At 43.5% G+C, this 25,515-nt stretch overlaps 1 protein-coding gene across 1 annotated transcript in view; it reads right to left on the bottom strand.

Annotated features, from left to right (window-relative positions):
- The window catches only part of LOC106750792 (serine/arginine repetitive matrix protein 2), a 40,898-nt gene extending 18,834 nt beyond the window's left edge, over window positions 1–22,064 (bottom strand). Inside the window, exon 1 of the mRNA XM_014631370.1 lies at window positions 21,717–22,064. The gene's annotated coding sequence lies outside the window, so the exon portion shown is untranslated. The remainder of the gene's footprint in view (window positions 1–21,716) is intronic.
- Between the last annotated feature and the right edge of the window lie 3,451 nt (window positions 22,065–25,515).

Genomic DNA, 25,515 nt, shown 5'->3' on the forward strand with positions numbered 1-25,515 from the left:
AGCGCGAAGATACGAGACGTACGCGCACGCGCATGTGTGTGTGTGTGTGTGCGTGTGCACACGACGAATCCGAAACGTATTGTAGTACGTAGGATGAAACTGGTCGCGCGAGCGCGACTAACGCGGCCACTTATACGCGGTTAATCCATATGTATGGCGTTTTTAACGTCGGCTTTAGTAGTCTTTCACTTTGAGAATCGGAATGCGCGAAACCGTGTGTGGGTGATGTACGAGGTGGACTTTCCCTCGTAACCTTGCGATCCCGCATCGCCGCTGGTATCGCTCATTCCACCTCTCGTTTCGACCACGTTTCGCACCGTTTCCTTCGTCGCGATCCCATGTCGCTTATTTAGGTACTTTAATCTATCCGGTTCCTATCTATCCATCTATCTATCTATCGCTCCCTAACTATTTTCTTAGGAGTCCCTTCCGAATTTACCTGCACATTAATGGGAATATTATCTGTACATCTGTAAAGTTACGAAATGATTGACGATTCGAAAGCGGAGATATTCACGACTGAAAGTGACGCTTTTCCTTCAGGTTAATGCGTTCAAACGTTCAAAAGACGTGTGAATAAAGCAACGATGAAAAAAGTAAAGAAGAAATAATCTCCGTGTTTGTGAATCCTTTATGCGCATATTTGTCTTAATTTCCCTCGAAATTCACATTTATCACTTAAATAGTCGAATAAAATTGTGAGAAAACATTTCTTCGGTAAATAACAAACGGTACGTCCTTTAATATCGCCGCTGAAAATCCGGCAGCGCGAACCAATCTTAATTCGCTGCGGCCCACGAGGAGCGCCCACCGGTTGATTTTCGTGTCCTCCGAGAGAAGATCGCGCGGTAGCACGTTGTTCTACATTGATCGTGGTGAGCTAACTCGTGTTCCACAATTGAAGAAGCCTCTGCAATACACGCGTGACCATTTTCAATAATTAATAACTCGAAATTTCGCGCGGTCGTTTGCAAAGTGGCAGAGGACTTTTTTGTTCCCATTGACCCAAATTACAGGTATACGGTTTACGTCAGACACCTTGTACATGCTCCATGACAGCTTTCCGTTTTATGCGAAAGCAAAAAAGAGAACAGAGATTATCGGGGTATCATTCGTAAGATGCGACCGGTCATTTGGAAACGACTTTCTCCTCGGGAGACATTAATCGTTCGGGATTCGTCGTTGTCGTCCTCATCCTTGTTTTCGCGGATTTCTCGATTTTCCCACTTAGCATGTAATTATACGCGCATGGACGACACCGGTACGATTCGCGGACGAAACGTCCCATTTCGACCGGTTGAACGAGGTGCTCGAAGCGTCGCGTTTCTCGTTTAACGCTCGCGCCAGATTTCCCATTGCTCATAGAAGGCGAGCAGAGAGAAGCGGAGAATGGATAGTATGTCCCCGATATTCCGCATACAAGGAGAAAGAAAGACGCGTGTGAAGTATGTGTGTGTCTCGCGCGTCTCTCCGTCTCTCGCGGCTCCGTCGTGCCCATCGACGGTTTTTACAGCCATCCGGAAGTATTACTAAGAGCTCGCGCGATAATTCCGCGTCCCGATGATCTTCCCTCCGTACACACCACGTCACGCTTGTCCCTTGGAAAAACCAGACCCAGCCGTCGCGATACCGTTCTTCGCAGAGCGCGCGCGCGCTCTTTCTCTCTCTGTCTCTCTTGCTCTCTCCCCCCTTTCTCTCCCTGTCTCTCGTCGCCGCGAGGTGTGTTATTACGTTCTGTTAGCGCAGCGATAGCGATGCCTTTTCGTGCGGGAATGCCGTAAAGCGTAAAATTCCGATATAATAGCACGCCAGCTGTGCTAATGAAGATCGGGAGAAAAAAAGGACGAGTCACGCGAGCATGTCTATGACGTTCGACGCCTTCTTAACGGCCGTTTAGTTAGCGAAGGAATCGATTAACCCGGCGGGGAACAGTCACCTGGGGTCATTTCATATCCCAGCGGTCGGAGGATGAAGCTCACGTCGCGACGGATTTCTTCTACTGATCTGGAACCAGTTCCTTTCGTTTGGAGATTTAAATACCTAACTTGTGCAGCAAGAATAGGCTGTAACCCGTCTTATTCATGGTATAAGCTTGTGAAAACACGTTGGGGGGACCAAACTAGCCCCAGGTGATCGTTTACGTCAAAAAAAATAAGGTGATTATCCCCGGGTTAAGCGGAGAACAGCTCCGGCGTTTTCGCGCGCCTTTTTCCGCTGCGCTCCGCGAGCGGAGAGCAAGGCGACACCACCAAATGCCATCAAATGACGCAAAAATGCCGCCATATGTCGCCTCTCTCGACGGGAGAAAAGTATGCCGGGGTAACGTACTCGTGTGTACACACGCCAGGGATAATATACTCGCCTTTTGCTAACGTAACGCTTGATCAATGTGACGCTTATGTATCGCCGGCGATTATTCCCTTTTTCCGCCGGTGCGAACCGGGCTTCCTTAATCAGCCTTAGTCTCAGGCCAAGTAGGCCTGCGAGGTTTCTCAGTTTCTTGGAAGAGATCGCAGACGTCTAACTTGTATCACGGTTTCTAGGACCATCGAGAGGCGCAGACTTTCTTCTTTCTTCCCGAAGCCACCCGGCTTTCATCCGATCGTAAATTTGTCTCGGCGTCCTCGTGCCTTTTAAGTCGACACGTCGCGTATCTTCGCATCCGTCTAGCCTCGTCCCTTCTTCCCTCCCTTGTTTTACGCGTAAAATACCGGGGACGACTGTGTAATATTGTAATAATATTAATTTACTCATCCGTCTCTCTTCGGCTCTCTCTCTCTCTCTCTCTCTCTGCCTCCGGTACCGGCGAGTACGATAAGATATCGCGATTTTTGCCGTCACGAGAACGAATCTCCGTCTATCCTCCTTTTGCCCGGCTTTCTCTTCTTTCCGATCCGGTGTTTCTCATTTTGTTGTTTCATTCTGAAACGACGCGATCCATGACATAATTAATGCGAGGCTCCATTGCAAACGGCGCGTGCACGCAACTCGCGGACTTTCTCCTTTTCTTCTCCGTGACTGCGTTTAATTACCTCCTAAGCGGAATGAGCGCCTAACGCGATTCCATTCTTGTTCCCTCGGGATAAACAGGTTCGCGAATTAATTAACACAACGTACCGGACGTGTGTCTCTCTTTCCCTCTCTCTCTCTCTCTCTCTCTCGTGTACCTGTGCACCGCGCACTCCTGTCGCATCGCGCGAGAGCCACGGTGCTTCCGGGAGCGATGAACTTTTGATGTCCGGTGTGTCTTTGCGACAGAAATTACGTTACCGGATTGCAAACTGCTCTTAGTGGCGCTTACTCAATTTCTGCGCACTGTCCTGCAACGAAGTCAGCCCGAATGCTCACCGCTGTCAAGCGCTTGTCTCTCTTTCTCTTTTCATGGAAATAATTAATCCCCCCCCCCTCCCTCGCGGCGGATATGTTACATATACATGACGTATAAAGATAAATGTAATTAAACGCGTTACGGCATGCACGCGTACACGGAATTAGAGACGTTAAATGCAGAACAATTATGCGAGAAATTGTCAGGACAGCGGCTAATAACGGAAATGAATTGTGCGTGACGGAGTATAACGTGCTATTTCCTCGCTATCCGCACCAGTGTAATCTCCCGATATGACCGCAAAGTGGCACAAGGACTGTCAGCTTGGTTTCCTCGCCTGCGGACGGAAACCTTGTTCCTGTTCTGGTACATCCTAACGAAGATCAATGGGTCGCAGCCGAGCCAGCTTGCTTAGATATTCCCCGCTCTCGTTTAACAGTTTTCCCTCCCGTCTTTGCATTCTCATTTCTCTCCGAGAACCCGAGTCGAAATGGTCAGTTCTCTCGATTCTGCATTAGCTCTTTTCAGTTTCTTAGTTAAGTCTTCAAAGATCGTTTATTGTGCCCCCTTTCATTTTTAATGCCACGAATAGAAAAGTTACCCCGCCCTTTTCTCCGCTTGGACCCTGCTTTAATTGTGTACACACGTAAGAAGACCTTTTTCTACGAAGAAAAATTCGCCACGGCACGTCGCTCTGTCTCGTAAAAAGCGTCGCACGGTATCCTCTCGTGGTCGTGAAAATTCACGGAGTCGAGGATCGCCGCGATTCGGAACGCCTCGAAGGAACGTATACGGCCAAGGCAATCGGCGGAATGTGAGCACGTGTGCGTTCGCCCAGGTCGCCTTGAAAGTTACTACCGAAAGGGTTCCGCGCGCCGTAAGAATCTGAGCGTCGTTAATGTTACTTTCACGTATATCGGGATCTTTCCGCTCAAAGCGGCTGCGAGGCGATCGCGCAACGTTTCTTCATGACCATGACATTTTCGTCCGATCAATTCCCTCGCGTGATGGCGAGCCGCGAGGTTATACGCTACCTTAACGAAACGGTCGTATCGAGAATTCATCTTCATCGTGTTCTCCGGTGCGCACCACCCACACGTATCCTGAAATCGTTAACATTTGCTTTTGCACAAGCACCTTATACTCATATCGTCATGTCTTCTCTTTATTCGAGCCCACGCGAGTCACGCCTTCGTCGCGCAAGAATGACATAATTCGAAAATGATCACTTTTCCAAAATAGAAAGCGACGATTTCTCGGGTATCCGAATTCGGGAGACGACTTGACTCTTCATTAACCCCACGAATTTGATCAAAGATCGTGAGTAATTTACGATAGTGAATATTGGCCTTGGATTCGATGAAGCTAAGTAAGTAACGTTAGTAACGTTAAATTAATATTTGCTCACAAAATTTTAAGAGTGTGTCGAAAGGCGGGAACGTATTTATAGATCGACGTTTACACTAGAGAAATTCCTCGAGGATTCCTGCAAACTTTCTGTAAACATCATTAAGATCATCATCAATCATTTTCAATTAAAAACTCTTGGCTGGTGACAGTGCAAAATAAATGTGTCCAAGTTACATCACGACTGTATTTGGTGTCGTGATATAATACGCCCACGAGCGCGATAACTACCGAAAACATCACATGTGTGTTTTCGCAGAGGATGTAGCGTGATACGACTCGATAAGACCCATTTTAATATTAAATCGTCGGAAAGCTTTAAAAAATAGTGATAATATTTAGTATATATGTAATGTCGCACCGGTAAGGCCGGGAGCACATAGAAAAACTTAAGCGGTAAGACTTAAGCAGCAAATTGACCAATCACAATCGACCATTCTTCTTATGGTTTAAGAATAATCGACTGTGCCTGGTCAATTTCCTTAATGCTTCCTTAAGTCTTACGATTCGTGACGTATACGGTGATAATAACAAAAAAAATAAATACATCGTGAAAGATCGTGATTTAAAAGTTAAAATCTAACGTCAATAAAAGAAGTAAGGAAGAAATTAAAAATGAAGAAAATGTTGTCTTTCATTTGGAACAATGGTCTGCACAGCATTATATCTCGAGATTCTTCATTAAACCGTCAAATTCAACGAAATTTGCTGGACAAATATAAGATCAGAATTTCAAGCTAATAAATATTTCTAAAGCGAAGGTGCGAATGAAGGCATTCCGTTTCATTCGTCATTTAAAACACCTCTCCACGCGGCATTTCCTGGTCCTCTCGAGTTCTCCTACTTCCGACTGGATAAGTTGCATATTTAAATTCGGTCGATGTAAATTCGATATTGTCGCACAGTTAATATTTCATCGACTCCATTGACATGATTTACATTTGCCGAAGGCTCAATTAGTCTGTCTCGTAAATATTGTTCTGTTGCTGCGAGGAGACAAGTCGGGAATAACCATCCGTTCAATAAGCTTCACGCCTGATCCGAACGTTTCGTCCAAGCGAGCGAGCGCTTTGGCAGCTCGCTTTGATCTTCGACTTTCTATTCGGAATTTGGCATCTAACTGTTCGCAACGCGAGGCGGACCGCAACACGTGCGTGATTACGCGCATGTGCCCGCGGCGTGTGCGCGAGCTGCCAAAGAGGTCAATGCCTCTTTCTCTCGTTCATTTACACACGAAGGTTTCGATCGCGCGCGCGCGCGCTCAGTCCGCGACGCGAAATCGCAAGCGATATCGGAACTTTGATTTCGGTCACGGGGGACAATGAACCGTCAAAAGGATGCCACCGAGGATTCGCTTCTAGTAGTTTCGGATCTAGCCTCGTGAAAGCCGAAGATATATATATATATATATATATATATATATATATACGGGGGAGTGGACCGTAAATGCGCGTTCTCGACGTTCCTCGATTAATTTTGCAATTAGTAAAACATCTCCTTTCGCCGAAACGCAAACGGGATGAGAAGGAAAGGAAGGCTCCCCGGGGTATTCGGCCGAACGGTTAGATTCGTCCGGGAACGCAGCCCGAGACGCAGGTATACGTACAAGAAGTGGAAAGGGTGTGGTGCGAACCGACGTGACTGTGAATACAAAGCACACGTTTTGTCCCCGGTTTGGGATTAGGTTCCTACGCAGGACACCGGTGTCCAGGAAAGATGTTGTTGGGTTTGTGAAGATATTTTACTGAACAGATAAGATATTCCCGTTTAAAGGCTTCAGAAGTTTCCTTTCTTTCCTGTATTTGGTGTTGCCGAACAGTTAATTTAGTAATATAGTCAGATACCGAAAAGTAAAATGACGAAGCTAGATTTCCTCCCAGTCCCGCATTCTTCCACCGAAGAAGATCCTAGTCCGGAGTCGAAAGTTTGTTTTGCATTCATGTCGTCGTGTTTGTTCGCGCCATGCCTTTCCCATTTTTTACACGCGTACATCGGTACCCCCGGGTTCTTATTGGCTGGAAAATAGATACCGGAATTCAACGTTCGATCGAACATCTTTCACTCTTTACGTGCGATCGGGACCTTATTCTTTATATAAATTAGTAATTCATTTTAATAGGAAATTTTCGACAAGATCGTTAATTATTAATGCGCGCCGCACGCAAGATTTTGAACTCGAAATTGGAACGATGTACGCGGAAAAGACAATTAGCGTAACTGAATTTAACGTAACTGAATTTTTCGATACTTGGGGGCCGGAATAAAATTCGGTTGCGGAGATGGAAAGATTTCTGCGAGAGGTTTCTACTCGGTCAATTGTTCTCAGTTGTCTCGACCGAGATTTAATGCAGCCGAGTGTTCACACGAATGTTCTCAGTCGCGGCGACAGTGATATCGCTTCTTGCCTCGCCGAGTCTTCGTTTCTTGTCACCGAGTTTTCATCCGGCCCCTATTCTGTATTCAGAAACCGAGTTCTTTCTCCCTATGCGAGAATAAGCGATTTTTCATCATTTTGAAAACATCGAAAGATATTTTCCAAATATCTGTAAGAGCGGGCATTGTTTTAAATATTTATTTAAAATTTACACACGCACGAGGAAGAAAATTCTCGTACGACCGTATGGGCGAACCGCACATTGGAAACTATTCGGTATCTCACCGCAATTTGATATGAACGAGGATGTAGCAGGTAAACGCATGTACCGTAAAATCATACAGGGGCAGTACGAGATGAGGAAGTACGTTTGCGTTTACGCAAACGTGTTTCTTAAACTACACGAGCGTACCACGCGAGTTCACGTGACATTCTGAGAGGAAACCTCTGCAACCGCGGGGACCGGAGAACGCATACGGGGCAAAGTTCCGCTATGTGTCGGAGCGTTTGGCATCGGTCGCTGAAGAGACGCGAATGAGGGAGCCGTACGCGTGCCGTGCGATTCGAAACGATTTGTTTCGACGTGGTACTCCCCATCGAGAAAACACGTTCCTTCCTTCGTGAAACATCCCAACACGTTTTTACACGTTTGTCTAGGACATAATTGTCCGTACATGCTCTCGCGGAATTTCGACGACTACGAGAGACACGTCGGATACGTGATATCGCAACGATATCATGCAGTAGAATTCAAGTTCCGCTTGGACGTCAACATTTTCAAAATTTCTTCGCGCATAAGCAAGTTTTATCTCCATACAAATTTACATATTCTCGCTTATATATGAAAATACGAGTCTTGAATTTTTAGGCTCTCACTGGACCGTATTTTAAAATTCACCGTTGAATTAAATATCAAAGCAGTCGTTCCTATTTTTACCTGGTTTACTACGTTTTCTCCGCGTTGCTTCTTAATTCATACTAAATATGTTTGAATAATTTATAAGAAATTTAGCTGTAACCGGGCCAGCGGCGAAGTAGCGGCAAACTTCGTCGAGATGTCGCGATTCAGTAATCAGGTAATCTACATTCGGTGAGCTACGAGCTCAACGAGTCGGTGCGCTCGCGCGCATTAATTAAACGAGACGCGATGCGGGCTAATTGGTTCCTATTCGGCCCCGGTAATAAGTGAAAGTTTCGCGGTCGCATTTCGTGGCATCTCGCGACGGGGTTCCGTGTGCGTGCACGGCATTGACACTGACGAGAGGGGAGCGCGGAACGAGGAAACGCATTCACGCCTTCGCGCGTTCATGCGCTATTAGTTCGACGCGCGAGAGCAGCGTTTCCCAATTTGATTCGCCACGGCAGCGGCGGAGCTCCTCCGTAATCCTCCTATATGGAGCAGAAAAAGCAGATCGCGAACTAACGAGGATGATAACAGACGGATAAGACGGGGGCCGTTAGGTCGACACCTCTCGATCCGGCGTGGGAAGGAACGAATCAATTCGAAGGGAGGATAAAGCTCATCGAAGCGCCCGGCGTTACTGTTCTAACGGTCTCGAAGAGAGACGACCAAGAGTCGCCGTGATTTAAACGAAATTGTTCTCTGTTCGCGCAGAAGGCGCGTGATCTGATTCTTTTATTTGCGGGGCCGGAAGTCTCGCGGAAGCCGGCAACGGTTCCGGGTAAAACAACGTTTCCATTTGGGAAACACTGCGCCAGACGATCGTTTATTCGCCGTGTACTCACCCGGCGCTCGTTATCTACAACAGCATCGTTCAATTGACGAGGGTTCGTTGAAGCCGCGGTGAAAAACTGCTTTCACTCGCTTTCCCACGGGCCTCCCTCCGACGCGTTTTCTCGCGGCTCCATTTACACGTTATCTCTTTCTTTTTGGCTCTCAAATGATTATTAAGTAATTTACTACCGGATACACCGGGTCACCTAATGAAGTCCCACTTGACTGAATCCCGTTGATTCGCAGACGTTGAAGCGCGCGTCTCTTTCTCTCTTTTCCTCTCTCGACACGATTTTCCATCGATATTTTTCCTCATATTTTTCACCGCACGTCTTTCTTCAGCTCCACGTCCTTATCTGCGCCTTGGTCTTTTACATCTCATTAGATTTATCACCTAACGTTTATGCTTTGTTGCTGACGCCATCGAGCCCAGGGGCGTTTCAGAGTTAGCGTCGTGCGTGGAAAGCATCAATTTCACGCTTGCGAGAGCAATAACATCGAGCTGTTTCAATTCGCCGACTATCATTCCAATCTCTCTCTCTTTTGATACCCCTCTCTCCCCGATCCGACGTAATCCATTCCTCGCGCACCATTATTAAAACGCGCACCATTATTAAAATGCGTCGTGAAACGCGAGCATAAGCGGCATTTTATTACACTGAGAAAAAGAAATTGAAATTTCGCGAAGTAAACCTTTCTCGTGACATTTTCTCCGATATTTATCGGTTAGAAAAAAACTCGATATGTGATGACGGAATATATATTTTTGTGAAATGTACCGAAGCTTTCTTATTAATTGGCTTATTTGCTAGGAATAAAATTTTATTTCGCTATATTTAAATAAACGTTCAAATAAATTTCCAAGGCTTTTTTCTCAGTGTACTCGGCGAGACTCTTGGAGGGGCAATGCCGATCATTAATTAACGATCCATCGTTAAATGCACTGAGAAAAAAATTTGGTAATGAGTGCTAAGATTTGATGAATATTTACTGATATTTGATTAATGCAATGAAATAATTTAGTTCGGTATACTGTATATATAGTATTGTATTTCCGTATATTATGTATTCAATTTGGTCGGCAAATATTCCACCAAATTTTAATAGTTATTACCAAATCCTTCTTGCAATGTGGAGTAATTTTTTTATTTATTATCGAATTGATTACCGTTCGCTCATCGCTGGCCTAACGAGCCGTCACCGTAAGAGGCGCGACACGATGCACTCATAGAGGAACTTTTCAAAACGACTCACAGAGAGCCCCTTTATAGTAAAACACAAAGAATTTTATTCACGAGAAACGAATAATATGCTCCACGCTTCCTGTTTTCACCGAGTGTACCTTCCTCAAGCGTACAGATCCTCGCTTCTCTGCCGTTTATTAAAAGCACTTCCTTCCTCCTCATTCATATGAATTATTGTTGCGTGACGCATGCGACTTCGTACTTCTTACGGCTCGCTATCGCGAGCGGAGTCAACGTGCTAATTACCGATTGTTGCCTATATATGGAAAAACCCCCGTGCTATATAACGTGAACGCGTTCAGCGTTCCGATTAGCGGCGATAGCGAGACAATACTCTTGCTGTCGTAGAGCAGCAGAATGTCGGTCGGCTGGGATGTGACCTTTGAGCCGGGGAATTCGCTGGCATTCTAATCCCAGATGAAAGCGGGGAAGAGATCGTTTCGAAACAAAAGCACGTGTTCCGTGGCACCGGCTGCATGCGAAGTTGAAGCGCGGAATTACCGCCGACGTGAACGCGATGGAAAAAGATAATATTGTTCCGTGCGGTTACACACGTATCGAAGTAAAAAGCACAACGCTGATTCATGCCACCAATTTTACCACGGACGACCGTCGTCGCGGATATTATGCATTTTGACAAGGAGGGATTTGAAGTATTATAAAATTATATAGAGTGCAATGTGTAGCAAAATATTATATAATAATATATAATATTTATATAAATATATGTCATATGACGAGTTACATTAATATTACATAACATATAATAATAATAATAATATATATATATATATATATATATATATATATATATATATATATATACTACTAATATGATGATAATATAATAATAAAATACTAAATATGTGAGAGAGAGAAAGAGATAGAAATTAATGAAGAGATAATAAGAGATTAACGGTGCTCTCAAGCATGTCTCGCAGTCTTGGAATCACGTGAGCCCAGGAACAATAACGTATCTATGTATAAAGTTGCCGAATGATAATAACATTCCTTGACACGAAGGTAAACAGGCTGGAAGACTTCGCGCACGATTCTCAATTTTTTTCGAATTGATCGTAACACGCGTGAGATGTATTTTATTACTTCGTGCACGCAATCATTGTGCTAGGATCATCTCTCGTTAATGGCAGTATCCACGAATCTTGAGGGTAACTTACTATTTTCAATGATTCGAAAGAAAAATACGCTGTCTTGAACGTTTGTAGTCTCGATACGTTAAAATTTAGCGACATAATTATGCAAAACATTTGCTTTTCGTTTCAAATCTGGCGGAATTTGTGGCAAATGCGGTTTCCGGGAGGATTCAGTTTCGGTGCATGCGGATACCGTACCGGAGAAGCCGGTTCAGATAGAGCAGGATCGGCCCGAAAGTATGTTTAAAAACTTCCCGTATTCTTATATTTAACCTTTTGCCATCGAAAACTAGAACATGAGTGTCCAAGTAAAAATTATCGATTTGTAACAATCGCGAAAGGTTAACACGTTTGTCCACGCGTATTTTTCTCGTTCAGGTATTATAGATTTCGTATCTCTCTAATCAGCGATATTATATTTTCTATTTCAGAACTGTAGCAGAACGTGGCCGATCCTGAGTTCCCGGTACATATATAATCGGTGAATCAAAAATAAAAATTTTAGATGGTGGATATTTTGGTGATTGGATATTGTAGAGATCAATGCGATTTACATAGCTTGTAAATGTTTGCATGTACACTGAGAGAAACAAATAATTAATCTCATTATAAATTATAATCATTTTCGGCATCAGCTATTTCCAATTTGTCGTTCTAACAAAAGTACAAATAAAACAGTAATGATACAAGTACCAAATGATTTTAAATGATTAAGGCGCTGAAATTCGTCGAGTAACTGTTTGCTTTTAACCAACCACCCGTACTTTTCGTTAAAATCGTAAAGCACCGTTACAACGATTACGGTCGCGAGTACAGTGTAGTGAAGTAATCGACGTGGGACGATAGCTGGACGCTAAGGAAGCTGGATGGATGGATGCAATGCGATGCGGTCGAGGTGCAGCTGGACCCGGATCGATGGATCTGCACGAGATTGGACGTCGATGGATATCAGCAACGGTGAACGTACATTTCAAACGCTCACGAAGCGTCACGTTGCGTAGTGCATTATTTACACAGTATTTACACAGCAAACAATTTTGTGTTTGTAAACTTTAAAAACGGCCCATCGAAATTTAGTATTACTTTAATATGGGCAATACGTCGAAAAGTACACGTTAATAATGCTGTAATGTTTCAAGTTATCGTGCAAATATCGTGTCACTGGCAGTGCGAGATCCCTGAGGAAGGTTTGAGGGCCAAAATGATGCACTTTTGTAGCGCATACCAATTACAAAAGTAGACATTTGTCTTTTATTGGATTATCTACCGCGAGGAGTGATATATTGCTCCGGAAGGATTATCTCGAGTGCATCTCGAATGCGCAGGCCCGGAGCGTCCCGACCAAAAAAATTCGGTAAGAACAGGCCGAACTCTAAACTTAGAATTTATCTCGAAGAGCCTTCCGTGCCGCATCGGGAATCATCTCGCGCTCCGTAACGCGTCCCACACCCCGCGGCTTATTTTTGGCATCTATCTGATGCGCTTAAAGGAAAGAGGTTTGTTATGCACACGAACAAACAAACGCCGAGGAGTCTTGTAAGACTTTCATCCCGATGCGTTTATACCGTTGCAACGCCGTTGAAAATAATTCTACTTCTACAAGGACGACCAAACGACGACGGATGTGTCGTGGAAACTCGGAGGAAGATCCTCATAACATACATATTATCGTTTATTATCGTTTCCCTGGACGAAACTGTGTCGAGAAATCTACAACTATCTCGGCAATAAAAGAAGAAAGAAACAAAATAAATATATTTATCGGGGAAATAAATAAAGTTTATTGAGGTAAGATCCTTCTGATGATTTTTCGGAGAAACGTCTCGAAGTGAAACCCGCTTGGTAATTTAGCGATAAATTATTTCCTCCTATCAAGAGAGATCGTAAATTCACTCGTAAACTTGCAGATGCAAATTTTCGCACGACTCGTCCGACAGTTAATTAACGCATTTCGACTTTTCTGAAATGGTCCCTCTCCAAATCAGAGAGAGAGAGAGAGAGAGAGAGAGAGAGAGAGAGATATCGCGGCTGGAAAGCGTGCACAGCGTGCATTACACGGCAAATTACGAGACGCCCGATCGAAAGTTTGATCGGCGTTAGACGCATCGCGTGGAGATGCGTTACGGCTCTTGTGAAACAACACCGTCCGCTCGTTCGCGGAGAGCGCGGCGCAATGGTGATGATTGAGCGGGAATTTCGCCACCACGAAAACTGATTCGATCTACCCGTGGTTATTAAATTGCGCAGCTTTCACGGTTGCGTCGGCTCCTCGGCACCTTCGTACACGTCCTTCGTGGGCAATTAACGTGGCGCGAATTAATTAAGGGGCTTATTAATCCGACGGAGTCGCGTTGCCGCACGTCTCCGGACGACTCGATCCGAGGCGAGTTTATTGATCCGGGACGTAGATCGACACGAGTCCAGGCTCGAGCGGATGATCCGTTTCGCATAATTGCGCGTCTATGAAATCGGAATGGGCCGAGCGCATAACGATTCGCCGAGCATTGCGTCACAAGGGAGAAAGTACCAGCGAGAATGCCTTATTACGATGCAAAATCGTGAGGGATATGCAAAATGGACCGACGATAGGCCATCTAATATCGCTGAGCCATTTGCCAGATCGATCGGCCAATTAACTTCCGCACGAAGTCGTTACCCACTCGATATCGCCGTGCCAACGGTGGACACTGACGCGAAAAGTTACGCAAACCCTGCGAAAAAATCACGATAACTTTCGACGATCATTTTTCGCCCGATGAAAAGCGAGCTCGGTCGGATTTACCTAACAATGAACAACCGGATGCGCGTCTTTGGTTGAAGACTTTTCTAGGACTTTTACTTCAACACATTTATATCGTCGCGACGCTGTTGAAAATAATCCTATTTCCGCAATGAGACGGACGGACGTGCACGGAGAAAGCAAACTTTGCTAGAACAATAGACAGATAGACGGATAGACAGATTTTTCTTTTGAATAAATGATAGTGAGCTGTTCTAATATTTATGATATTTTAATACTATTATCAAGAAAATATTCTGTGTTCACAGTTTGTTTGCTCGTTCTTTTAATTATACCATTTATAGACAGATAGACAGATTTTTCTTTTGAATAAATGATAGTGAGCTGTTCTAATATTTATGATATTTTAATACTATTATCAAGAAAATATTCTGTGTTCAAGGTTTGTTTGCTCGTTCTTTTAATTATACCATTTATAGACAGATAGACAGATTTTTCTTTTGAATAAATGATAGTGAGCTGTTCTAATATTTATGATATTTTAATACTATTATCAAGAAAATATTCTGTGTTCAAGGTTTGTTTGCTCGTTCTTTTAATTATACCATTTATAGACAGATAGACAGATTTTTCTTTTGAATAAATGATAGTGAGCTGTTCTAATATTTATGATATTTTAATACTATTATCAAGAAAATATTCTGTGTTCAAGGTTTGTTTGCTCGTTCTTTTAATTATACCATTTATAGACAGATAGACAGATTTTTCTTTTGAATAAATGATAGTGAGCTGTTCTAATATTTATGATATTTTAATACTATTATCAAGAAAATATTCTGTGTTCAAGGTAACCATTGCTTAAAAGAAGAATGGTAAACTGATTGCTTTCTTTCGCAGTGCAATTAATATTTTTCCCTCTGTAGCAAACTTATTTTCCAGCACACACTTAATATCTCGCAGTAGGAAACTGGACGGTAAAAATGAAAACTCCTGTCCCTTTGGGAAAGAAATGTTCGAAAGCCGATTCGCCGATAGTCCAGAGGTTCAGAGGTTCAAGGTAAAGGCAATGTAGCTGCCATTGTAATTTTTCGTACCACGTGTGCAGCACATTTCTCTGGTAGCGCGAGACCGTGGAAAATAAGCGTGCAAGTACGCGCCAGACGGGCGTTTCCTTTTCCACACCTATTCCTCGAACATGCCGATGGATATCCTGCTGTGCTAACTTTCATTCATCGACACGAATACACGTGCGTATGCACGCGCAGTTGTTTTGTTCTTCTCCGCCGCGAGCAAGTTTTCTCGTCTTCGACGAGAGTCGCAAGTTATGACGAACAATGTGTGGCTCGCGTAAGAGTCTTTCCGTTCTATTTAATTCTCTCGTTATTGAAAGCTGCTATAATTTGCCGATTAAAACAGTCATGACTGTGAAATAATTGGCGGGATTCGCGTTTTTTCTTTTTTTTTTTTATCGAAGAACATACAAGAATATCGTGTTACACGGTCTTGTTTCTGCTTCGAAATAATCGAGCGGAATATCTTCACTCTAATATCTAGAATACGCAGATACAAGATCTCGATACAAAACGGTCAAAATTTTATGATGCTTATTGATCCCATAGATTTATGATAAGATACGGATTATCTCCGCGACAAAAACACCAAGCGGGGATTTGTAGAGCAAAGCGACGCATCATCGTCTACGCGCGCTAAAGGAAAGGTTCACAAGAACGAGCAAACAAACTGGAGATACATGTATAATCCCGATAAGAAAATATTAGAGACGAGAGGGTTTGTAGGTCGGACTATCTTTATTGAGTTGATATAAAAGATCATTCCGTTGTTTAATCAGTTCTTCGCTCAGGAATCTCAGAATCTCTATTCGGGATCACGCAGCTACCAGGGAGATCGTCAAACAAAACGGTGCATACTTAATTGAGTGATTGTATTTTAAGGAGGTCGTAAGACTTAGTATCGTTTTCAGTGGTGCATACAATCTTACAACCTCCTCAAGGCAAATAAACGTTACATGTACATTTTGACGAAGAAAACCGAACGGACTTTCCCATCGACCCGACACATTTTCACGAACCGAACGGGTAGCGTAAGGAAGCTCTTCTCTCGATTGCCGTACGAGTTGCTACATGCAACAATTTTATCGTCGAACTTTCGAGTTTCTATATAAGTCTACAAGTGGGTGGGTATCAACAGACTCGCCAGCGCGTAGATTTACTTTCGTTGTGCCGCGTACGAGTGTACGATAAAAACAATGTGATAAACGAGCTGAACTTTCTACACGTTCCCGCCGCCTTCCGGGGCGTTCGTCGGCGATGATGAGTAGAAAATCCCGAGGCGTGTACCGAGGAGGATGTGGATTTTATTTTTACTTCCGGCCGAAACTACGAAAGGCCGCGATCGAACCGCACCGCTTCTCCCCGTCTCTCTCGCGACGGCACTTTTCCTTTCTCCCTCGATAGATCCGGAATGCGTTGAATCGGAGAATGGGAATCTTCGCGCGTTTCATTAAAGCGCGGAGAGGGTCAAAGAGAGAAAGAGAGAGGGAGGGAAGAAAAAAAGAAACGGTTTTCTTCGGCAGTGCGAGAATCTTCCGCTCTGGATGCGGGATTCTGCGACCGATCGCTCTTATCTTCAGCTATAAATCACTCGCTCTCACTGCCGTTATATTTTTCACTAATTATATAGAAAGTCTGAAAATGAGCGGCAAATGCATTATTAATTTCTGTAACGGTACTAATTGCTTGCGATATTGTTCGGCGGTGCTTCTCCCCCCCACCCCCTCTATCTCTCTCTCTCCTCTCCTCTGTCTCTTTCGCTCCCTTCACATCCGGAAACTAATTTCGTATGTACAATGCGATCGCGCATCCTCCCGACGTCGATGCGACGACGTGCTTCTGCTCTTGCTAAATGATCCTCCTCCGTGGCAATTATTTTTTCACAGCTTTCTCAAATTAGTCATTTATTACAGCCGTTATTATCGTTGTTTCGGATTTTAATCGCGTGCAAACATGAAAGAAAGGAAGAGAGAGAGAGAGAAAGAGAGAGATAAAAACCACGTGTGTGCGTGCGCATCGTAATTTCTTTTCTTCTCTTTTTCCCCTTCTTTTCGGTTCTAATCGACTTCTTGGCCGGCGGTTTTACGAATTCGACGGTACTCGGCCGAGCCGTTGGAATTTATCTGCACGTAGAGGCATGGGAATGTGCCTTGCGTAGCGCGAACGAGTAACGTGAGACTTTGCATTCTACGCTGGTCGACGTCGCGCGATACCGCAACGCAGGTATTCCATATCGGGGTGCGCGCGGAAAAATGTCACGCGGCGAGATTTCAACGCCGCGCGAAACGATCGCAGCCGGTGATCACGCGCGATTATTCGCGCGCGTGCACCTTTGCGCGTGCGTTTTCGCCGTCCGCTGTTTCTGAATCGCGTGTCGATATTTCGGCTCTCGCGCGTTTCCTCGCGAAGACCCTCGACTTGGGTGATGAAACACGTACGACCTGCGCGACGAACTTCTCTCTCGTTTTCGCGCTTCAGATTCAGCCCCCAACGTGAAATCAAGGAATAGCCTGTACCGCACACTAGGATGATTCAAACCTGAACAGGTAGTCTGCACTCTCTAGATTTCTTGGAGTGGAATCTCATTCAAAATGAGTGAAACCATGGGCATAGGCAAGAGGGGCAGGGGGCGCTCACCTATCCCCAAATTTTGGCAGGGGGAGACAATTAAATGAAAATCGTAAGAGTAAAGAAATGTATCTGATATATTACAATCTGCATTCTGTACAAATTCTGCAGTATGTTCCGTAGTTGAAAATTAATGACCAAGTATTAGTAATACTTGATGAGAATTTAAGCTTAGGAGTTAACGAAAATTTCTCAGTCTCGAATTTCGACTTCGTACGAGTGAACGTTTCATTCGATTAGATTGAATATGTTTCTGTGACGGCGATAAAGATACGTCGAATTCACTCTTCAATTTCGAATGAGAATATTCATTCTGCTTGAGCGAAAAGTCACTCGGATGAGACTTCACTCCGAGGGATTGAAAGAGTGAGGACGCGAAAAGGCCGAAAGGCCGTACGTACCGTATCGAGCGATTTATTGGCACAATTAATAGAACAGCGTGCAAATAGGATTGATTAATCGAACGTTAATAAATGTCAGATATCGTCGTGAAATAGTCTCACGGAGTCGGCGTTTAGAAATCTAGTGGCAGATAAGTCAAGTGAAACGCCATGTGGCCTGCGTCCATTGTAGGATGATTCCTACGTATTAGCACGATTAATGCGACAGCATGCAAATAAAAATGATTAATTGCGAGTTGATACACGTGGAGTATTGTCTCTCTGGAGTAGGAACCGAACGAGCAGGATTGCGGTGGGGGAAGGAAGGGGGGGAGGGGATCAAATGAAACCCAAGTTTGCGCGTTTTGCATACCCGGAGTGAATTCGAACGTTGCTCAAAGAAGGATGAGTAAGAGTCCGCATTAAGAGTCGCCGTCGTCGTCGTCGTGAATGACTGTACAACGGAATAGACTTCGTTCCGTAATTAGCTAGTAGTAAATTCAGAGAACCGCCCGTGATGTTTTATTCATACTTTTGAGTCATATTCCGAGGAGATTGAAAATTTCGCATGACATGAAAGGAAGCAGCTCAACGAGCGGAGGACGAGGGCGATGAGATCTTGGAGAAATTGCGAATTGTGCGTGGAAGAAACAACTCTGTCAGTGTGATCGGATTTTCCGTTGTCTGGGAGCCAGATGGAAATTCGCCTGTAAGAACAGGAGAATTCTCGCGAGAGACAGAAACAGAGAGACTTTCTACACAGAAAGAAAAAAGTAAGAGAATTAAGCAATCACCTGTTTTTCAAGTAAATCGAGTGGTATTTTTATTGATTCAAGCATATTTTACTAGCTTGTAATAAGCGCTCGTTTGAATACGGTAATACCATAATTTGTAAATACATTACTTAATATAAATGTAAAATAGTTCTAAAAAATTTAAGAGAGTATTTACTAGAGTTATACGTGATACTTCTTCTCCATCGAAGAAACCTATTAGTTTAAAGTCTCGGTCTTTCTGTCCAGTATATATTTTTTAAAAATAAATTCTGATATTCTCAATATTATAAATTTTATATATATCGTCATTGTTTTATAAGATTATTTTATAAGTAAATATTTACTTTTACGAAGGAAATATATTATATATAGTCAATTACATCTCTACTTCCAGTAAATATATATTTGCCAAGGAATATTGGAATAACCATTTTACTTGAATCAAATAAATATCATTTGAGCGATAGCGCTTTTTCTCAATGTGCGAAATTGAATTTTCCATTGTCTAGAGAATAGGCAAAAACTCGGTTGTACACGGAGAAAATATTCAAATAAAAATTACCATTACGCAAATTATGATTTAAGTTATAATGTCAGCTGTAATCTTAAGTGACGTATACAAAGCTTGTCACTAAAGATTATAGCACACACTATAATTTTAGTTATAATTCCGGTATGATCCAACATTACAACATTTGTATGGTAATTTCTACTGCAATATTTTCTCCGTGTAGGGTCAGAAAAATTTCTGTAGAAAGTTTCTGTTCAGCCGATCGCTCTCGGTTGTCTCAACCGAGTTTCAATGCAGCTGAATGTTCACGCGAATGTTCGCAGCGGCGTTAACAGAGGTACCGTTTCTTGCCACCGAATTTTCACTTCTCACCGAGTTTCCGCCTGATCCCTAAATTCAGTTGCAGGAACTGACGACTTTTTCCCTGTACGAGAAAATACGAGCAAGCCATACGCATAGAAGTACGCGTGTAATTGTGGTCCTCGTGAAAAAGTGCGGGCGGACGCAGTGCGGACGCGCACATGGCGTGTCATAAGAGAAAATAACGCGCTAGCAAAGCGAAACGTGTCGTTAAACGCAAGAGCGATTTGAGGATTTATTCGTGCGTAAATCCCGACGCACGTGCGCACGGGCATCGCGTGCGCTAGCGCGGCTCGCTTGAAAGTAGAAGCTGCGACTTTTATCACAACGCGCATTACATTAACCGGGCTCTTTATCAGAACAGTAGACAGCGTGCAATGGTGTGTCGCAAACGAAACTAAAGTCCGCTCGCGAAGTTGGAATAAGCAGCGAGATGAAATCTAAGGTAGCTCAGGAGTCCGAGATATTCGAATTTGAGTAAACCGTATCTCCGAGGAAAATTTCGAAATACGAAATGTTTTGTCATTTTTCTCGTGCAATCCGCGTCACGTATGCTGTATTCTCTGGATTGAAATGTTATTGTTATTAGTTTTTAATGTTACACAATTTTTAGCCTTTCATATAAGGTCGAAACTATTATAATTAAAGTCATCCTACAATTACAACTAAAGTTACTTCCGCGATTTTCAACTTTATGCGTTACATGTAAGACTGAAAATCGTATAATTTTCCGTGTAGGGAATGGAATGGAGCATAATATGACGCCCACAGTACGGATATCGCGTGTAAAAATAAGTACAAATGCCGTCTTTGTTACGGAATGAACGGAGATAAGATAATTTGAATTTTTAGTTGTGTTTTTAAATGTATAATTGACTGAAATACCTCATAAATTTTCGATATCGCGCGTAAAATGAGAAAATTGCCGTTTTTGTTACGGAATAAATAAAAGCAAAACGATTCGAATTTTTAATTATAGAAATTTTTATCATAACATATGACACAAGTATTTCAAATATTTACGATATCGCGTGTTCAACAAAAATAATTGCCGTCCTTGTCGACAGAAGCAAAGACAAGATGAAATGATTTAAATTATGATGATAAGATGATTTAAATTTTTACCTACAGCAATTTTTCATCATAATGTATGAGTAAAATATTTCACACATTTACGATATCGCGCGTAACAGTAAAAATAATTGTCGTCCTTGGCGACGAAAGCAAAGACAAGTTGAGGCGATTTAAATTATGATGATAAGACGATTTGAATTTTTCATTATATAAACATTCTTAATTATAACGTGCGACTGAAATATCTCATCTATATTTTTTTACTTGTACACACGCCTCTTCCGTGCAACAGAAATGATTTTGGAGACCGTCTTCGTTCTCCGACAGTTTTTCCTCCTTCTTCTCTCTCTTTCTCTTTCTCACTCATACACACACACGCACACACACATACCCCCACACTCTCTCAGAGTGATGATCGCTATAATATACACACCGTGCATATTAGAGCAACGGCAATTACAAGTAACGACGAGTGCTATCAGTGATTAGCGCTCTCCGGCGGAACTGAATCAACGTGAGTCCACAATTCGTGTGCACGTCATAAACATGCTTATCTCTTATTTGTCCCGGATTACACGGCGATCGCGGCGTCTACTTCCCACGAAAATTAGGAAGAACGAGGCGATGAATTTCCCGTACCTCGAAACGCTCGAGTCTCGGCGTGCCTGCCTTTCTTTTCGCGCCTGTCTCCTCGCCGGAGGATCGCGCGAAAGAAAAAGAAGAAGAACGCGCCGTCAGAGAAACGACCGTTGCCTTTTCCCGAATCCGCCGGGATACGCAGCCCGCGCGTTGGATCAAGAACGCGAGATCCGCTTCGACGTCACACGCGGGCGTTACGAACGAACCCGCGCGAAGCGAATCCGCTCTCCTCGGCGTGCGCTCCTCGGCGGTCGAATCTCGCGCACTAATCGGCAAAATAAATGACAAGTCCTCACCGTCTCTCGGATATCTGAGGGACCGTGTTCCGCATTCCAGCCGGACGAGACAGCTCGCTGTAATCCCGTTGGCGAACGGCGCGCGGTTTCTTCTGGATCGAGTTTCTCGGTGCACACATTAAAACACCGCACAGACGACGGGAAGCAGCGGAGAGAGAGAGAGAGAGAAAGAGAGAGAGAGAGAGAGACAAAACGGGGAGAAGGGGGGAGGGGAGGTACGAAAAGAGGAAAAAATTGAAGGGAGAACAAAATGAGAGGGAGGCGAGAGAAAAAGAAAAACGAGGGAAACTTAAGACGCCCACGCGATCGCGCGGCGCGTCCGAGAGCGACTCGCCGAGTGCGACTGACTGACTGACTGACCGACTCCTCCACCGGCTCCGCTCCGGTCGGCATGCACAGTCACCGCACTTGCATCAACATACGCGTACACACACACACACACACATACACGGCCCGGCATCCACCACTCCCCGTCCCGTGTTGCAGGCCTTTCGTTTCCAGTTCCATTCCAGAGCCGACCCGGCCCCGTGCCTTTTGTGCATCTCGCGCTCCCCCACCGACGGTGCTCCTTCGCCCCGCCGAGGAGAGCGGTTCGTCGTTATTTTTCCCCCCTGAGCCTTCTCAGGCTTAGGACCGCTCTACGAACCGCCTGCCTCGTTGCCTGCGTCAAACAACCGTCGAACCGTCTTGAAACTCGGACTCGGAGATTCGACAGGGCCCTTAGGACCGGTCTTGCGTCAACCTCTCGCCTTTCTTGCAGTTTCTTTTTTCAGGGACGCGTGAGCCCCGGGCGGCTTCGGATGTGCCGAGAGAAGTGCTGCTCCGGATCCGACGAGATCCGGCACGCGACGGCTGAGCTGCGTGAGATTCTCGTCGTGCAATTATCTCAATGGGGTAACATTTGGGAGATCGTTTGACGAAATCTCGCGTAGTTTGAGACGCTACGATGGTTACGCGAGTGTGTTTAAGAAAGTACATGTGCAAATAATGACCTCTTATCAAATATTGATAATTGTTTGTGCAATTAGCTTCTGAATAATATTTCGAAACAGCAGCGATATTCGGTGAATCGTCTTAACGGGACATTTGCAAAATTAAAGTTGGGAAGAAGTTAGCCGATAATTAAAAAATATATTTCAGCTGTATTATGTTTAAAAGATTTAATTTAATCGGAATAGAAATATAATTGCGCCTGGAAAAATTAAATTGATACATGTACTTTTGCGGTAAACGCTTAAAGAAAGAAATAAGAGCGGTTTCGAAACGTGAATAGATAAAAAATAAATAAATACAAAGTTTATTTAAATATTTATGTGCTATTTGCATAAGATATTCTTTATTATTCGAAGCGATGAAGATTTAACCAATTTATAGTAATTTGGATTGAAATATTTTGTTCACGAGTGCTGCAAATATTACAAAATATTACTGCTGCATGTTACATTATTGGAAATATTGTAATTTATAATTTTGCATTTAAACATTGAAGTAACCGTATAATGATATCCCATAGAACGCTATTCCGAGTTGGATTTATCGAATTTTCAACGAATATCACTTCGAAACATCACTCAGACAAAACCGTTGTGTCATGTGTCGAATCATCTTCGCGCGATCGTCGCGCAAAATTTTTCGTCAATTCATGACACCATTATTGTGCAATATTTCCACAATTCACCTGTCCGCATAGTCGCTGATCACCGTAACGTAATCGTATTTCTCAATATCATTGGTAACTTAAATCGAGCCTAAGATAGGAGCTGGTTTTAAATAATAAACAGCCACAGTTTCACCTCCTTTTTCGTCAGATTTATTCCTCAAACCTCGTTTTACTCTCTGCGCATTCTTCGCGCGCGTCACGCACCGAAAAAATCGAGTGAAATCGCTGCGACCTCGCGCGACGAATTAATTGGCAATTAACAGCGAATTACTGATCGGACATTAAATTTCGACCGCCGTCGCGAGCGATAATTCATAATGATGATGACGTAGCCATTTAGCGTGGAACATCAACAAAGGCTGGGTATTTTGTAATTACATGCACGTAGCATCGGTAATGCGTGCAGGGCGCAACTTGAGGCCTTAATAACAACCTTTGGCGCGTATAATCGATTCCGGCGCGTCGAGTTGCAACGAGGCATCTCGAACTCGCGGGTAATAACGCGACATTGGAACCGACGGTGCAAGAATTTCCCTCGGAGGGATCACGCGGAGTCCGGTAAATAAACGGTAACGACCGCCAGCGTAGTATAAGCCGCTGTAAAGCCGTCATAAAACTGCGGCGCTATGATTATCCGTTTATGTAAATCCCGGACATACGATGTAACGGCATTCGCTTTTATTCAATTCCACTTGATTCCCGAGGACCGGCTTCCCGTGGACCGCCGATTCGAGAACGGAACGGAATAAATCGCCGAATCGCTCTTTGGCGAAAATAATTCGGCGAAGCGTCGAACCGACAAGTCGAGGATTGAAAAGTAGCGGAGAGCCGCCGGGAACTGTTGCGGTTGCCAATCGGTGCCGATCGCACACATGGTAAACCGTTTACGCGTGTTCAATCGAATATCCTGTTCCTCATTGTCCGTAATTAAGTCGAATTAGAGCACGCCCCACATATCCATCGCCCAAGGTTGCGGCATCTCATCGTCTCGCGCGACCCAAGGTGGTAGGCAACCCGGTGCACTTCTCGATGAAGGGAGAAGTATGTCGTATAATCGCCCGGATAACAAAGAACCGAGGAAGAGTGTGGAAATTTTTCAGCGAATCAAGTTACATGTTATGTTGTATGAGGCAAAATAGACTTATTATTTTACTTTGTAAACGGAGAAAAGGTTTCTTTGGATTCAGTTTACGTGTTTGTTCGACCTGTCTGTGAAATATATTGTTCACGTGTGAAATATTTAAGGAGATTTTATTGGCTGATTATTCACCGCTAATAACCTATTAACTTACACGTGACAATATTATTGTTACAAATTCGCATAACGCGCGTATATATGTAGGTGTTTATAATTATTTATAAGAGAATTTGTACTTTGATAAATATATTATAAAAGTATATAAAATACGTATATAATATATATTACAGAGGTAGGGTTTGTCTTCCTCAGTCATGTGCGCTTTAAATCATATGGAAATGTCATTTGGATTCTGAAATGTTATCTTAAATATTTGATATCTATAGCTATACTCTCTCTTGATTACCCAGTTAATATAAGTGTATAAAAGATGTCTTAGAGACATTTAAAAGATATCCTGCTTGTTTCTTAGACATCTTTCAGATGTCTCTAAAACATATTTTAGACATATCCACTGTCTGGGTAACCTCTTCTTATACTTTGAATTTTAGACTTTGTCCTCAGTGTTGTTTCACACGTCTAACGTTTTCCAAGCGGAACAGATAGAATGACATCAAAATGACGAGATAATGATCGAATTATGTTCAAAAAGTGAATGTTTATAGTCATTTTCTCGTCATCTTGACATCGTCGTGATTTCCGGTTCTGTCTGGGTTTACGCTTTTCTTTCTTATCCATTCATACAATCACGCAGGCTGTTTCTCTTTTTTTATATTCTCTGATAGGTCAATTCGCTTATTGATGTCGCTTATACTGAGACAAGAAATTCCTCGTAAAACATTGATTTCAAAGTCTGGCTGTGACACATTCACGTTATACTTCTCTTCAATTTCGTCATTGATACTCAAATTGTTCAACTTGAATGTTACATCCGGTCTGATGTGCATAGAATCCTCGGGAATGTTTTCACCTACTGAATTTCGAAAATTGTGGCCGTAAAT

The sequence above is a fragment of the Dinoponera quadriceps genome, unplaced genomic scaffold (genome assembly GCF_001313825.1).
Source record: "Dinoponera quadriceps isolate SergipeBrazil2010 unplaced genomic scaffold, ASM131382v1 scaffold5021, whole genome shotgun sequence".
Taxonomy (NCBI): Eukaryota; Metazoa; Arthropoda; class Insecta; order Hymenoptera; family Formicidae; genus Dinoponera; species Dinoponera quadriceps.